This window comes from Halichoerus grypus, chromosome 7, assembly GCF_964656455.1.
Source record: "Halichoerus grypus chromosome 7, mHalGry1.hap1.1, whole genome shotgun sequence".
In the NCBI taxonomy this organism is placed as follows: Eukaryota; Metazoa; Chordata; class Mammalia; order Carnivora; family Phocidae; genus Halichoerus; species Halichoerus grypus.
The window spans coordinates 83,762,432-83,777,027 of NC_135718.1; the positions used below are offsets into that span (position 1 = coordinate 83,762,432).

At 39.2% G+C, this 14,596-nt stretch overlaps 1 protein-coding gene across 5 annotated transcripts in view; it reads right to left on the reverse strand.

Annotated features, from left to right (window-relative positions):
- The window catches only part of ZWINT (ZW10 interacting kinetochore protein), a 39,452-nt gene that overhangs the window by 10,423 nt on the left and 14,433 nt on the right, over window positions 1-14,596 (reverse strand). Inside the window, exon 9 of one of the 5 annotated variants that reach the window (XM_036122814.2) lies at window positions 16-4,634. The exons of 3 other annotated variants lie outside the window; for them this stretch is intronic. The gene's annotated coding sequence lies outside the window, so the exon portion shown is untranslated. Of the gene's footprint in view, window positions 1-15; window positions 4,635-5,352; window positions 6,944-14,596 lie in introns of those variants that run through there. One more of the 5 variants, XM_036122818.2, reaches the window with a different exon arrangement.

A 14,596-nucleotide genomic window follows, 5' to 3' on the forward strand; every position in this document is an offset into this window, starting at 1 on the left:
TGGTTGAAGGACAGAGCCAGAATGATGCCACCACATTCCCCCATACTTGGCTCTTTTATATTTTGCCTGAATCCCACTTATGCAGATGTGAGGACCACATATCTTGACCAAATTTACTATTCTTTAATTCACATCAGTGAACTTCACTATTATGAAACACTTCTGCAAAATTCATGAACTTTCACCTATTTTTGGACTGTTTTAATCGCACTTTGATGGACTCATCATTTTCATTATTCTTCAGTTTTTTCTCTGTCATTATTGACATTCATGAGCAGGAAAAAATAACATAAATTAACAGTATCATAAGTGTGAAAATGTGAACTAAAGAAATATCTGAAAATAATGGAAGACAGTGGCACTGCACATTAATAGCATAAAGAAACACCATATAAATAGCAATGCACATTAGAAATTTATAAACTGTAACCATCTTCAGTTACGTATAATTTATAAGCAAACAGAAAAGCATATTGGCCAAAAAATATTTGTGGTATTATTCACAAACATTACATTTTAACATCTGAAGTAAACTAAGTGTTTATAGAATTTTGTTTGCTTTCAGAAACCTTCTCAAGTATATTTTGTTGTATTTTCCATGCTATGATTTCTGAAAATAAAGAAGAATCTCCTTTTGTGTACACAAATTTTCTTCATGGCAGTGTTAAACACACAGGCCTCAAGTCCTAAAATAGCCAATAATGATTTTTTAGGCAATAAGCAATATTAAAGCAATCTTGTTTTCTCTCATGTTTGAATGGCCAGTTTGTGAGAGTTTTCTGGATGGATCTTCCATGCAAATACCATATAGTTTCTTCCACCTTTATGAACCTAGTTTCCTTTCCTTTTTTTTTAAGATTTTATTTATTTGAGAGAGAGCAAGCTAGAGCAAGAGAAAGAGAGCATGAGCCGGAGAAGGAGCAGAGGCAGAGGGAGAAGCAGGCTCCCCACATAGCAAGGAGCCCGATGCGGGACTAGATCCCAGGACCCCGGGATCATGACCCGAGCCGAAGGCAGACGCTTAACTGACTGAGCCACCCAGGTGCGCCCTTAGTTTCTTTTTCTATTGACATTGAAGTTGTTACTATCTTTTTTTCCTTCCATATTTTCTTATTTACAGCAAGGGTGGGGGCTTTTTCTGTCATATTCTTATAACCCCATTTATTAAAGAACTTGAACCATATTCTCCTAGGACAAAATCAAAGGGTATTGGAGGTGTATCATATACTGTTATTCTCCAAAGATCCTCCCTGCCAACAATGAACATTTCCTCCAGGAAAATGTCCAGAGATGTGTTCTATTTTACCCTCAGGGTAAGGTTCACAGACAACCTACAACACCCTCTGAAAGGCTGGGGCAAGAGCATGTTGATTTAAGAGTCTGATTTTCTTAGGTCCCAATAATTTATCCCAGTGCCCTCTTTACTATTTTCATAAGGGCTACCTGTTGACCTAATCCAAAGTGTTTCAGGTAAGTGTACTCCTGAGTAGGTACACATAAAAATATTCTTAGGCTCACTTACATAGTTTCAAAATTTAAATTGCTATCTACATTATAGAAACATAGAGAATTAGATATAAAAGGGCCTTTAAACATCATCTACTTTAACATTCTCATTTTACACATAAGTCACAAAAATACGAGTGCTGTTTATGACCAGGTTTGGAACACGAACCCATACTTCTCAAAAGCAGGGTCACCACTCTGCACTAAGACATGTGCCTCAGTGTAAAATACAGACTTTAATCACAGCAAGATCGTGATATCCATGAATCATTGATTTTAGGGGTGCAATCATACATATGTAACAGTGCAAAAGTGAGAGAACACTTGCTGGAAACCAAGAAAAGGAAGCTCTTATTGCATGAACCACTTTGTACTACCGCCAATGATTTACAGGACAGTAACACAATGTAAAGATAATGTAGCAGAGAGGGATGCCAGCAAGATGGTGGACTAAGAAGTTCCAGGTCCTAATTCCCTCACTGAAACATTAACACACACACACACACAACCAAGACTGAATCATGAAGAAATACATCTGAATAAATCTATAATGAACAGGTTGAATCAGGAATCAAACCTCCCAACAAAGAAAAGCCCAGGACCAGATGGTGTCTTCCATGAATTCTACCAAACAGTTAAAAAAGAATTAAGCCAATCCTTTTCAACTTCTTCCAAAAAACTGAAGAGGAAACACTTTTGCTATAGATTGATTGTGTCCCCCCAAAATTCACATGTAGAAACTCTAACCTCCAAGGTGATGGTATTAAAAGCTGAGGTCCTTGAAAGGTGATTAGGTCATGATGGTGGAGACCTTGTGAATGGGATTAGTGCCTTTATAAAGGAGAACCACAGAGCTCCCTCATCCTTCCACAGTGTCGGGACATAATGAGAAGGTGCTGGTTATGAACCAGAAAGAGGACCCTCGCCAGACACTGAATCTTCTGGCACCTTGATCTTGGATTTTCCAGTCTCAAGAACTGTAAGAAATAAGTTTCTGTTGTTTACAAGCCACCAGTTTATGGTATTTTTGTTACAGCAGCCTGAACTAACTCATTCCATGCAGCTAGCATTACCCTGCTATCAAAGCCAGACAAAGAAAAACAGCAACAACAAAACTATAGACCAATTATTTCTCATGAACGCTGATACAAGAATCTTCAACAAAATACCATCAAACCAAAATTCAAGAATATATTAAGAGAACTATTCACAAACCAAGTAGGATTTATTCCTGGAATGCAAAAATGGTTTAACATATGAAAATCAAACAATGACATACACCACATTAACAGAATGAAAGCAAAAAACCCATGACTATCTCCACTGATGCAAAAAAAAAAAAAACCTTTTGACAGAATAAAACAATCCTTCCTGATAAAAGCACTCAACAAACTAGGAATAGAAGAAAACCTTCTAACATATTAAAGGCCATATATGAAAAACACAAGGCAACCATCATATTCAAATGTAAAAACGTGAAAGCTTTTCTTCCAAGATCAGGAACAAGGCAAGGATCCCCACTCGTCCCACTCTTATTAAACATAGTAATGTTAAGGCCTAGCCAGAGTAATGAGACAAGAAAAAGAAATAAAAGGTATCCAAATAAAAGAGGAAGAAGTAAAATGATCTTTGTTCACAGATGACATATCCTTATATGCAGAAACCCCTAAAGATTCCACACACACAAAAATCCGTTAGAACTAATAAACAAATTTAGCAACATTACAAAAAAATAAGCTCTCATGTGTATGGTAAAATATTCGACAGTGGTGCCATGACCATTCAAGAGGGAAAGGATTCTTTTCAACTAATGGTGTTGGAAAACTGGATACCCACATGCAAAAAAGAATGAAGTTTTAGACTCAATGTGTACCACATACAAAATGACTCAAAATGGATCAAAGGCTTTACCTAAAGAACTAGAACTATGAAACTTATAGAAGAATACATAGGAGAAAGCTTCACTGCGTTTGATTTGGCAATGATTTATTGGATATGACACCAAAGGCAAGGCAACAAAAGAAAAAAATAGGTAAGTTGGATTTTATCAAAATTAAAAATATTTGTGCATCAAGGACATAATCAAGAGTAAAAAGGTAATCCACAGAATGGGAGAAGATCCCTGCATATATCTAATAAAGTATTAATATCAAGAATATAGAGAGAGTTCCTACAATTCAACAACAAAAAAATACACAACCTGATTAAGAAATAGTCAAAGGACTGAACAGGCATTTCTCTAAAGAAATGACCAACTAGTGTTTGAAAAGATGCTCAACACTGGTAACTGATAACTGATAGGGAAATGCAAATCAAAACCACAATGAGATACTACTTCATACCCATTAGGGTGGCTATTACCAAGAACAAACCAAAAAAACCCCTAGAAAATAACAAGTTTTGGTGAGGACGTGGAATAACGGGAACCTTTGTGCACAGCTGGTGGGAATATAAGATGGTGTAGCCGCTGTAGAAAACAGTATGGTAGTTTCTCCGAAAATCAAACATAGGCTTACCTAATACTATCCAGCAGTTCCACTTCTGGAATCTCAAAATAAGAGAAAGCAGGGACTCCTATGGATATCTATATACACGTTCACAGCAACATTGTTCATAACAGCCAAAAGGCGAAGCAACCTACGCATCCGTTAACAGATGGATAGACAAAAAGTGGTATATTCATACAGAATGTTATTCAACCTTAATAATGAAAGTTTGACATTGAAAATACTGTGCTAAGGGTGAGTCAGTCACAAAGGACCAGGTATTGCCTGATTCTATTTATATGAGGTCCCTAGAGTGGGTTACTAGTTCATGGGGAAGGAGTTACAGCCTGGGAACATGGAAATGTTCTGGAGGTGGATGGCAGCGATGGATGTAAAACAGCATGAAAATACTTAATGCCACTGCATTGTACACTTATAAATAGTTAAAATGGTAAATTTTGTTATGCAGGTTTTTCCACCAACAACAAAAATAAAAACTGCAACACCTATATATTTCAAAGTGTTTCACTGTAGCATGAACAAGCCTCCCTCGTTCATTTGGAGATTTCCTTGAAGGCTCCATCTGCCCCAGGTCATTCGTGTATCTTGACATAGTGCCTGGCTTGAACCGAGTCCAAGCCCCTGAAACATAAGGTTCAAAAGTTATCAAAAGAACAAGCAAAGAAACAACTCTTGGATACCTATTATGCAACAGGCAGTGTATTCTGTAGTAATAACACACAATGAAGACAAAGTGTTAGCAAAAATTAGCAATGTTAGCACAACTTTCCGTAAACTATGGTGAGGGCCAGGTGGGACCCGTGTTCAGGGTGTGGAAGTAGAGGAGCAAATCTTCTCTGCTCTGAGAAATGCCAAAGATAGCTACAGTAAGTACAACTTTTCAAAGGTTTGTCAAAGTATTGCAGATTTCATATTTTTAAGATAAAAATTACAAAGTTGTAATAGTTTTACTGTCTATAAAACAACTTCTAACTGCTGATAAATATCTACTCCATTAAAGTGTTATAAAAACATCCAATGGAAATACTGGAGATGAGTGAGTACCAATTAGGAAAAGACACAATCAAAACATTATTTTTTTTTATTTTTTTATTATGTTATGTTAATCACCATACGTCATTAGTTTTTGATGTAGTGTTCCATGATTCATTGTTTGCGCATAACACCCAGTGCTCCATGCAGAACGTGCCCTCTTTAATACCCATCACCAGGCTAACCCATCCTCCCACCCCCCTCCCCTCTAGAACCCTCAGTTTGTTTTTCAGAGTCCATTGTCTCTCACGGTTCGTCTCCCCCTCCGATTTCCCCCCCTTCATTTTTCCCCTCCTGCTATCTTCTTCTGAATATTATGCAGCCATCAAAAGGAATGAAATCTTGCCATTTGCAACGACGTGGATGGAACTGGAAGGTATTACGCTGAGCGAAATAAGTCAATCAGAGAAAGACATGTATCATATGACCTCACTGATATGAGGAATTCTTAATCTCAGGAAACAAACTGAGGGTTGCTAGAGTGGTGGGGGTTGGGAGGGATGGGGTGCTTGGGTGATAGACATTGGGGAGGGTATGTGCTATGGTGAGCACTGTGAATCGTGCAAGACTGTTGAACCACAGACCGTACCTCTGAAACAAATAATACATATGTTAAAAAAAAAAAAATTTGTTTAAAGTTTTCTTGCATTTGCACATCTAACTGATTGCTATGGCAACTCAGTTATCTTGAGATACTCAAAGATTAGATTAAAACACCATAATGTTGAAAGCCTACATTTCCACTTTTATTAATTATACTTTCAACAAAAAGATGACAATTGTTGGAGATTAATTTTTTTTTAAAAAGACAATATTAGAAGATGTTGTTCATAGGTAAACAATCTTCAAGACCAATGAATTCAGGAAAAGAAACGAGGAAAAATGGCCACCCCCAAACTCTCATCACCCTAAACAGCTGTCTGCCCCATGTGTGTGTGTTTGACTGGGGGTGGGATGAGGGCACAGAGGGGCCGGGGAAGTAATTACAAACTAAGTATTAAAATGTGACATGTGACACGTGGCTTCTGAAAATTAGAAAGTAGGTAAGAGGAAATCATCACAGCTTTTAAAACTTCCCACTGTAGCATGAACTCTTCAAGAGCACTTGAATCCAAAACAGCAACATGGATTTAGGATGTTGCGGGTACCGCTAAGCACACCTTCTGAGAACCACTCATGATGGCGAATCCCCAGCATCTCACAGATTCTTGGGGCTGGAGTAAGGAGACCAGCAACCAGCAATAAAGAAAGCACTGCAGCGAGGGGAGAAGTAAAGGGGCACAAAGCCTCGCACGAGCGTGCCTGACCGCCTCACGGCTCAGGACACACAGCAATCGAGCCAACAAGCAAATGGGAGGCCACAAGCATAAGGTGTTTCCAGCTCAGAATGACGGGGCTCAGCAGTCTCTGGCAACGGGCTGCCGCCAAGCAGATCACAAATTTCCTGCCTGGTATTTAGAGCAGAAGCAGCTCAGGGAGGACTCATTGGTCACCTTAAAACTCACGTTAGGAGGGTTTATAAACTTTGGACTCCTTTCCAAGTGGGAGGCAAATGATTCAAACTGCTCAGCTTTCCTAAAACACGGGGCAATTTTAGGACTTGTATGTTTTCCGCTCTGAACAGTTCAGCATTCGTCTCTTCCGATCAGGCATGTCTTGAGGTTTCAGCACAAGCGAGAGAGACTGCAGGATAGCGAGTGAAGCTTGTGCTAACACCTGCATCTTTATGTGGGCAATGGACAACTTCATCGAACTACTACCCTGTCTTTGACCGGCATTCCATTTGCTGCCTGCAAACTTTTATTTACTTGACATGGAGATCCTCTGAGAAGCAGCTTTTCCAGTCTAGTGAACGTTTAATTATCACCAAAAGTGAAGGCGTTTTCCAGTAAGTTTGGCTGCAGAAACCAGAAGTGGATCCATAAGGTGTCAGCTTCTAACAAAACCACCTCCAAGCCTCAGTGGCTCTTTGAATACAAAAGTCTGTTCCTGACTCACAGCTGTCCCCAGGAGCCAGGCCCCTCCACTGTCGTCCCCACCTTCCCCACCACCTCAGCATCCTCCCCAGTTAGCCAGCCTCGGGGTCCTCACAAGCCAGGCCTGAGGTCACACTGCTGTCCCTATCTTAGCTGAAGTCCAGACACAGGACCTCACCTGACGCCACAGGACGGTAGGAAATGAGCTCAGCTGTGGGTCTGGGGCACAATTCATAAATGTGTATTTATGATAAACTTAGGCAATTTATCTCTTCATAGATCGATCAACATTTTCATTTCCTGAGTTTACTTCCCATGGGAACAGGACAAGGAGGGATACGTGTACTCCACTGTCCCGTCTGCCCTCCGGGCTCGTGTGCTGGGCACACAAGTGGGCCGGAACCCCCCACAGCACATGTCTGCCTTCAGCCCTCATTGCTCTCCCCTCCGCCGCCCTCTCCTCCCACTTCAGACTCTGCCATGACACAACCCCGCCCCTATCCCCACATCACTTCCAGCTCGTCCAGGGCCCCAGCCCTGTTCAAAATGGGTGGGTCCACTGTTTCATGGTCTCCAGGACAACCCAGCGAGCTGATAATACAATGAATGCTGAAGTCTCGGTGGGAAAGAGTGAAGTGTTTCTCACAAAACAGTCCCTAAATCCAGTGCATCATAATCACTGGAGGTGTTTGTTAAAAATGCAAAATCTAAACCAGCCACTGGGAATTAGAACCTCCAAGAGACAAATGAAATCAACATTTTAAGAAACGCCTCCAGGTGACTCTACTGCACCTCACATTTTAAGAACTAAAGGTTTAGCCCTATGTCTTCCCAGATAACATATCCGGGTCATTACAGTGAGTCTCTGTGTGTGTGTCAACGATGACACGAGGGAAGAAATGGAGCATACTGGCCCCGAATATCACGGCTGTTGCCGCAGTTGTTTTTCTTTAGGGAAAGCACCTGATCCTCAGCTACTTAGTCTACAAATGGTAACAATACTATCTAGCCAGTTAATGCCTAAAAGCATTAAATGTTTATTACCTATAGGATTGAATATTAATCTGTTTAAAAATTGTGAACTGACAAAAATCTGCTATTTTCACTGAGAAGATAACCTGAAAGGTGACAAAATCAATAGGAAGACAAGCAGATAAAAGTTCAAAGTTTCAACATCTATTTGCTTTTGTCTCTAAATTTCGAACATCTGAGGATGTCACTAAGCGCCCTTTGTCCAACCAACGGCCTCTAACGCATTCCAATCACACCACACACCACAGCCTTCCTGCGGCCACATCGCGCCTTCACGGCTCCTCCACACGGTCCTGTGTTACCCTACTCATCCTGTATGTGGAATCTTGCTTAGTTTACTTTACTCTAAAATTCCCCAACAAAACGCCGTTTTGTACCTTTTACAAAGGCCTGTTTCCCATCCCACTATTTCCAAACATCCCCTGGATTTATTCCACAGAATTAGCTCCCCACTTCACATATTTCTGGAGCATGTGTGTACACACACACACGTATATATATATATAACATATATATGTTATGCTGATTTCAACATATTTTAGTAGGCAGAGCAAAAATACTTTTCTTACATGCCAAGGTCTATCGATTGGGAGTGGCTGAACAGGGTACTGGAGCACGAGGGAGGTGATCTTCCCTACTTCCCTGGCGTCAGGGAAGAGCCAAGGTTGACTAGACATCTGTTCTGCGAGTGGGGCTGAGAAGGGCCAGTGGTGCTAACTCCTACACAGAACAATTCACACCCACAGGGCTCACAGCCAATTAGAAGAGGGGACACCATAACACTGTAGCAAGCTTGCATTTAAATTCACAATATAAAACCTACTGTTAGTGATGTCTGTGCTCAAAGGATACTTGAATTGTTTGTTATGATTAAACCACAAGAGTTTCATTTGCTTCTCTCAGGCCTTCATTCTCTTGGTCCACGGATTTCAAGTGGATTTTTGAAAGATCACTTCGTGATGGCAAACGCAATGTTCAAAGCGTCTCTGGTTGCCTTCACAGGGCTGTTCACATGCCAGATATACTGAGGATAGCAGAGGCTAAATAAATAGAGACTTAGCAAGTTCAGGTTTCTCTGTTTTCCCAGATATCGGCTGTTCAACAAAAACCATCATTAAAGAAGCAGTACCAGTTCATAAGAAGAGTAAAACCAATGAGACAGCTGGTCAAAGAAAGATGTGAATGTTCAATGTTAATACAAATGCCACAAGCGGTCAGAGAAACTGCAAATCAAGGGACTGAGGACCTAAAGTATGAAACTTTTTGGAAACTCTGGAGGATTTGTTACAAGGATGGAGATTCTTCCTCCACATTTCTGCCAAGCATATATACTTCTGTGAAGAGAGTAATGTCTAGAGGAAGACATTAGATTTTTAATTTTTCTATATTTTGTATTATATATAATTTCATATACTTATTAACCATCTAGGAAATATCAGATAGGCTTCAACTGACATTAAACAAAATAAGTGCACTGTTTTTGTCACAGAACCTTAACACTGTCCAACTCACAACATCCAAGAAGCAAACATCTCGAGTTCTGTGACAGCACTAAATGTGACCTCTGCTCCTAATACAAAATTTAAAATGAGCCAAGATGTCCACTCAACTTCTTTACAAATAAACTGGACACCCATAAAAAACAGCAGACTACGGATAGCAGTCAGTACTGCAATAAAGTGAGAAAGGTTTCCCATAGCGTCCAGGTGTCTTCATGATTGGAATAAATGACTCCTTAAAAAATAATAGAAAATAAAACTAAATTATAAAGAGAGAATAATACCTGCCTTCACAGTTTAGAATATATGTAAATGCACATATATTTAAAAAATATGATACTCAGGATACCTAGCTAGAAAAAACAAAACACAAGATTAAACAGCTTTATAACTTAGGTACATGTCTGATAGAAAACACCATTTGGTGGAAAAGTCATTTAACAAAGATATTTCCTGTAAGTGACACCCTAGTGCTAGGAACTAAGTTCTAGAGATACAAAAACCACAAGGCAAAGGCCAACACCCTGTCACTGGTTGGGGGAGTGACGTTCGAGGCAGCTGTCCAGGTGCAGCAGGAGGGACCCATTTCTCCCCAGCAGCACCTGGATTTCTGAGGAGGAACACCAGTGACTGAGGGGTTGAAGAGGAAAGGGAAGGAGGCAGTCGAGAATACCAAAGTGCAGTGAAGAAATGGGCTTCCTGCTGCCGGCTTCAGGACTTTGGCAGGACCGCCCACAGACCTCTGGATATGCCCCACTTGATGCCACACCAGGCCCAGTGGCACCCCAAAGCTCCAGCTGCCAAGCCCACAACACCCCCCACTCTGCCACCAGCCAAGTGCATCCACAAGAGCCAGCTGTTACAGGAGAAACCACAAACGAGCTACAGTGCCACCTTCCATAATAGAAAAGAAAGGTTTCTAATGGCCAGCCTGTTGAACTGTAAGATCCAAAGTAAACACAAAACCTTAATTAGGGAAAGTGACTGCTACTTCAAATGCTAAAGCAGAAGTGCATGTCTTCAAACACCATAAACAATCAAGGAAATATGGTATCACAAAAAGAAAATAATTCTCCGGGGCGTCTGGGTGGCTCAGTCGTTAAGCATCTGCCTTCGGCTCAGGTCATGATCCCAGGGTCCTGGGATCGAGTCCCACATTGGGTTCCCTGCTCAATGGGAAGCCTGCTTCTCCCTCTTCCACTCCCCCTGCTTGTGTTCCTGCTCTCGCTATCTCTCTGTCAAATAAATAAAATCTTTAAAAAAAAAAGAAAAGAAAAGAATTCTCCAGCAACCAAACTCAGAGGCACAGAATACCGCACTCTAACTGATGAAGAATTCGAAATAGTTGTAATGAAGAAATTCAACAAGCTACAAGCAAACTCAGAAAGGTCATTCAGTGAACTCAGGAACAAAATTAATGAACACAGTAGTTCTTTACCAAAGAGATTAAAATTATAAGGAAGAACCAAACAAATACTAGAACTGAAGAATTCAATAAATGAGATGGAGAATGAAGCATCAGTAACTGGGCAGACCAGATGGAAGAGAGAATAAGCGACTTGGAGGATAGGAATAGAAAAATAGTTCAGTTCTATGAGGAGGGAAAACTAAGATTTTGGAATAGTGAAGAAACCCAGCAAGAGCTATCAGTTTCAATCCAAAAGTTCAAAAAGGCAAATATAAAAGTAACTGGTGTACCAGAAGGAAAAAAGGGGGAGAAGGGGACAGTCTACTTAAAGAAATAATAGCTGGGAACTTCCCAAACCTGGGAAGAAATTGGTACGGGTCCACAAAACGATTACAACAGCCTATTATCTCAATGCAAAAAAATCTTTTCCAGAACACATTATAATGAAACTGTCAAAAATCAATGATAAAGAACCTCACAGGAAGCCAGGGAAAGGAAAGTAACCTCGCAAAGGAACCCTATTAGGCTATCAGCAGATTTCTCAGCAGAAACTCTGCAGGCCTGGAAAGAGTAGAATGACATGTTCAAAGTGTTGAAAGATCAAGATTGCCAGCCAAATACACTTTGCCTGGCAAAATTCCCCTTCAGATATGAAGGAGAGATTAAGGATTTCCCAGATAAACAAAAGCTAAAGCAAGGTTACTACCACGAGGCTTGACTTGCGAGAAATGCTAAAAGGAATTATTCGAGCTATAATGAAAAGATGCTAATCAGTGACACAAAAACACACTCTACTCTGCTACAGAGTTAGAAAACGGTAACTCTACATTAGAACAGCACTGTTGCCACTTAACTATGGTATAAAGGTTAAAGGAAAAGAGTATTAAAACCTGCAGCTACTGTAATTTGTTAACAAATTCACAGCATAAAATCAGTGAACTGTGACATTAAAAACATAAAAGGGAAGGAGTAAAAGGGTGGAGCTTTTATACAGGAATGAAGAGAAGCTGCTTTCAGCATAAAATGACCTATTTTTACCTCTGAGATGTTTTACATAAACCTCATGGTAACCACAAAACAAAAATCTAGACTCGATTCACAAAACATTAAAAAAAGGGGGGGGAGGGGCACTGAGCAAATCACCATGAAAAATAACCAGAAGGCAAACAGTAAGTTGGCAGTTGCAAGTCCTTACATATCAATAATCACTACAAAGTAAGTGGACTGAATTATCCAATCAAAAGGTGCAGAGTGACTCAATGGATTAAAAAAAAAAAAACAAGACCCAAGTTTATGTTGCCTACAGAGACTCATTTCAGCTCTCAACACATACCGGCTCAAAGTAAAGAGATGGAAGAAGATATTCCATGCAAATGGAAATCTAAAAAAAGTAAGGGTAGCCATATTTATATCAAAGAAAATAGACTTCAAGCCACAAACACTAACAAGAGACAAAGAAGGCCGTCATATAATGATAAAGGGTTCGATAAATCAAGAAGATAAAACAATCAGAAACACATATGCACTCACCATTGGGACACCTAAATATAGTAAGCAAATACTAACAGGTATGAAGGGAGAAACAGACAACACTACAAAAATACTAGTGAACTTCAATGCTCCACTGTAAGCAGCAGATAGCTGATCCAGACAAAATCAACAAACACTGGAATTGAACCCCTTCTTAGACTAAATGGCTTAACTGACATATATATATCCTTCCATCCAACAGCAGCAGAAAACACATTCTTCTCAAGTGCACATGAAACATTCTCTAGGATAGATCCTATGACAGGACACAAAATAAATCTTGGCAAATTTAAGGAGATTGAAATCATACCAAGGATCTTTTCGGACCACAATGGTATGAACTAGGAATCAATAAGAGAAAAGCTGAGGGGTGCGTGGCTGGCTCAGTCAGTGCAGCGTGCAACTCTTGATGCTGGGGTTGTGGGTTTGAGCCCTATGTTGGGTGTGGAGCCTACTTTAAAAAAAAAATTTTTTTTAAATAAGAGAAAAAGTGAAAATTCTACAAATATGTGGAAACTAAGCAACACACTTCTGAACAACCATTGGGTCAAAGGAAAAATCAAAAGGGAAATAAAAAGTTATCTTGAAACAAAGGAAAAAGGAAATATATCAAATCCTATGGGATGCTGCAAAGGCAGTTCTGAGAAGAAAGTTTATAGTGATAAATGCATGTATTAAGAAATTGGAAAGATCTCAAACAAAAAACCTGATTTTACACCTCAAGGAACTAGAAAAAGAAGAACAAACTAAGTCCAAAGTTAGAAGAAAGAAGATAATAATGATCCCAGCAGAAATAAATTAAATACAGACCAGAAAAACAATGGAAAGGATCAATGAAATTAAGAGCTGGTTTTTCAAAAAGATAAACAAAATTGACAAACCCTTTGCTAGACTAGTTAAAAAAGAAAGAAGACTCAAATAAATAAAATTAGAAATCAACTGATACTACAGAAATATACAGGATCTTAACAGACTATATAAACAATTATACGCCAACAAATATAACCTACAAGAAGTGGATGAATTTCTAGTAACACAACATATACAAAGACTGAATAAAGAGAGGAGAAAATCTGAACAGACCAATAACTAGTAAAGTAACTGAATCAGTAATCAAAAACCTAACACAGAAAACTCCAGGACCAGATGGCTTCACTGGTGAATTCAACCAAATATTTAAAGAAGAATTAATGCATTCCAAAAAAAAAAAAAAAAAAAAAAACCAACCCCCCCCCCCCCTTAAAAAAAAAAAAAATGAAGAGCGGGGAACACCTCCAAGTTTATTCTAGGATGCCAATATTACCATGTAACCAAAGCCAGAAAAGAACACTACAAGAATGTAAAATTATAGACCAACATCCCTGATGAATATAGATGCAAAAAATGTCAACAAAATATTGGCAAACACATTAAAAAGTTCAAAACACATAATAATGATCATACACCATGACCAAGTGGGATTTATCCCTGGGATGCAAGGATGGTTCAAATATACACAAATCAATAAATGTAATACAGCACATTAACAGATTAGAAAATTCACGTGATCATCACAATAGATGATGAAAAGGCATTTGACAAAATGCAACATCCTTTCCTGATAAAACCCCCAACAAATTGGGTATGGAAAGAACACAATTCAACATAATAAAGGCCATATACAACAAACCCATAACTAACATTATACTCAACACAGAAATTTTGAAAGCTTTTCCTCTAAGATCAAGAAAAAGACAAGGATGCCCACTCTCACCCGTCTTACTCCATACACTACTGGAAGTCCTAGCTAGAGCATTTAGTCAACACAAGTAAGGCATCCAAATTGGAAAGGAAGAAGTATAACTGCTATTATTTGCAGATGATTTGATTTTGTATATACAAAATCCCAAGAACACTACCAAAAAACTGTTGGAACTTCAGGAAAGTTGCAGGATATAAAATCAGCATATGACAAGCAGTTGCATTTCTATATACTAATGATGTAACATCCAAAAATGAAATAAAGAAAACTACCCTATTTACAATAGCTTCAAAAACAATCAAATACCTAGGAATAACTTTAATCAAGGGGGTGAAAGATCTGTACATTGAAAAGTACAAGACCTT